The sequence below is a fragment of the Ipomoea nil genome, unplaced genomic scaffold (genome assembly GCF_001879475.1).
Source record: "Ipomoea nil cultivar Tokyo-kokei standard unplaced genomic scaffold, Asagao_1.1 scaffold1403, whole genome shotgun sequence".
Lineage (NCBI taxonomy): Eukaryota > Viridiplantae > Streptophyta > Magnoliopsida > Solanales > Convolvulaceae > Ipomoea > Ipomoea nil.
The window spans coordinates 17256-20706 of NW_017617831.1; positions in this window are offsets into that span (position 1 = coordinate 17256).

Sequence of the window (3451 nt, forward strand, 5' to 3'; positions counted from 1 at the left end):
ATTGTTGTTAGACCTTCGAGTCTCCTAATGGGTTTTCGTAGCACTAAGTAATTCCCGAGCAAAGTGACCTTTTCAGTGACTTTCCTGGTATCGTTATCATAGGCATTCAAGGTCTCCTAGTGCCTTATATGGCACCTCCTTCGGCCTACAAAGCTCGTTTGTTAACGCGCTACCCGAGCAAAGAAACCTCCCTGGTCGCGTCATCATTAGACCTTCGGGAATCTTAGCGACCCCTTCGCTTGGGGGCTCTCGGTGCGTAAAAGGGAGCAAACTCCCCATTCAGTTAGCGTCCCGATCGCCAAATCGGTATAATCCAGTCTTTTCGAGTCGTGCATAGCAATCCGGTCGGTTGACCGGTAGAGTAGACCTCTAGATCACGGTTAACCCGATCTCCCGATAGCTAGCATCCCGATCGCCAGATCGGTAGTTTCGACCTCTCGAATCGTGTTGCAAAACCGACCCCTAGGTCGGGCAAACCCTTTTTTTTTTTCTAGTCCACCAGAATGCGCTTAAACATTGTGCTCTTTTTCCCTCCCTTTGGCTAGAATTTTTTCCACTGGGGTTTTTATTAGCCTAAAGATTTTTAACGAGGCAACCGACGCATGTCACGGACCGTGTAACCAGTTTTTTCCAGCCCGAACCCTTCCTCATTAACTCATCGTTAGGGCACAGACTGAGGGGGCTTCTTGATAGGTTATATACCCCGGGTCCGAGTGCCAGATACGTCTGAGTTCCTGTTTTATAGTTAGGTCGGGGTTAAGCGGTTCGGGACCCGGTCGGTGGGTCAAAATCAAAGGTGACGGGTCAAAACCCGCCACCTCCATGTGCCTATAAAAGGGTATTTGGCCCTGTAAGATAGGGGTCTTTTGGCCCTTTCCACTCTCTCTCTCTCTCTACAAGATCCTCCTTCATCTCTCTAGAAAGCATACAAAAGAATACATTGAATAAAAGAGCCATTTGGATCTATATTCTCTTCTTGTTCATACATTTACATACGGTACATTACATTCTACAACCGGGAATTAGTACGATCATATTTGATGCCTGGACCACAATGCATTATGGACCGCGGTCCACAGTATTATTTGCCGCTGAATGTAAAGTAGGCCTAACTTGAAACCGGTGGTTTTCTAGTGTTTGGTTTGTCAATATGGGCATGGAAAATTATCATAGTTATGTGAATAATGAATGTAAGGTACATTTTTAATATACTAAAAGTATATTATTTGTGTACTGAATATACATTATTTGATAGCATATAAAATAATGTACTTTCAGTACTCAAATAATGTACTTTTAGTATATTAAAAATGTACTTTTTATTTATGATTCACACAGCTGTGTGGACCATGGTCCATGTAATAATGATTGTATGGGCATCCCAATTGATGGGGTGTGGACCCCCGCCCAAGAAGAATTGGGAAACCCAAAGAGAATAAGATGCAGCCCAAGGGAAAAGAACAGAGGCCCAAAAAGTAGTAAAGCCCGAAAGGAACTCGGACCGAGTCAAGGAGTCGAGCTGACCCCGAGGTCGGAACAAGGACTCGGTCGGCAGAAATGACAAAGAGCCGTTGGAAGGCATTTAAGGAGGCATTGAAGAGCCTGGTCAAAGAGTCGTTGGGAGGCCCAGTAACGACAGCCCAACGGCCCTCCGACGTAATTAGCAATCAAAGCCCTTTAAAGAATGTATTTTAAAGTCCGAATTAAAGGAGGGCCTACTATATAAAGGCCCCTCCCAAAATGTAAAACAGGCGAGTTCATGCCCCCAGAATAGCGAGACACATTTCACCAAAATTACTTATTCCTTTCTATTTTTAGTAGCTTTATCGAAAGGTGTATCTATCAACCAAGGTTGTGTTGGACCTCCCTGGGCCCAAAAACCCTAAAACCAACACCAATCATTATTGTGTGAACCATATTATCAAATAATGTACTTTTAATATATTAAAAATGTACATTATATTTAGGGAAAATACATAATTTGAGTATTGAAAATACATTATTTTGTATAATGTACATTCAGTACATGAATAATGTACTTTTAGTATATTAAAAATGTACTTTTTATTATGCTCTATACAGCACAGTGTGAACCATGGTCCACACAATAATTTGCCATGGGCATCCGTGCCGGACCAAAGCCCTCGGGCTGCCAAGCTAGCCTGCCCAATTTGTTTGTTTGTTTGTTTGTGTTTTTTTTTTTTTTTGGATTAATAATATATGGTAAGTTTCCATCTCTAAATCTCCTAGAACAACAAGATGATATTTTCGGTCCGCGAGCCAAAGTGAGGTGTGTCTCTAAAACCAAAACTCGTCCCTACCTATTAGGGGCGGGGCGGATAGATGCGGAGAGTAAAATCCGTTTTGACGCAAAACACACACATATAGAAGAATTCAAATGAGACGATCTTCGGGTAAAAATTAAAGTAAGAACCGATTACATTTGTCCATTAGATTCATCAATGATTGAAATTTTAGTTTTTTTTTTAAAAAAAAAAAACATAAGATCAATTTTATAATTATTACAAACTTAAAAAGTTTGTAATAATTATATATAAAATTAGTTATGTCCCTTTTTCTCTTATTTTTCAACAACCATCAATCATTGATCTACCAAATTGACGAATTATATTAGTCAACACTTTTTTATTTGGGAGCATGTTCTTACTTAAACCATCTCATATATATTAGTTGATGAGGAAAACTCGCAACTATTATATAAATGTGTGCGCCAGGTAAAGTCACTATTGTGTAATAATTCACAAATCATATAAGAGATGTAAATCCTACAACCTAAGGAAGACCTTGTGCGAAAGCTTGATTAAAAAAGAAAAAAAGAGTTAATCATTTAAATACGAGAAGTTGAGAATCATGTTCCACCTACTCGTTCATCATTTTCAGACTATATGTTTTTGTAATTAACATCCATGTAAAGATATATATTATCATACTTCTGCTCGTGGTATGGATCATGGATGCATGCATGAATGTATTTGCAATTGATAATATATATATATATATATATATATATATATATATATATATATATATATATATATAAATGGTGGAGTAGTTTTTGAAATGACTATTCAATGACATGTAGTACATGTCATTAATAAATTTTGGATTAGTTAGGAAATGAGTCAAAGTGGAATAGTGTTTTAGATTTATAACTTCGGAGATAAATTTTGAGGAGTTTGGGTATGTGTAGGAGTTGAAGTGACTAATCCATGACATGTAGTACATAGCATTAATATTTTTTGAATTAGTTAGGAAATAATACAAAGTAGAAATGTTGTTTGAATTTATTTGTTCGGAAATAAATTTTGATGAAGAGTTTGGATGTGTGTAGGGGTTGAAAATTAAATTTAGGGTGTAAATGATAGTTGAAGACATTTCAAAATTGCTAAACTTATTCAGTTTCAGCTCCACTGTAGTAATTTTCATAATT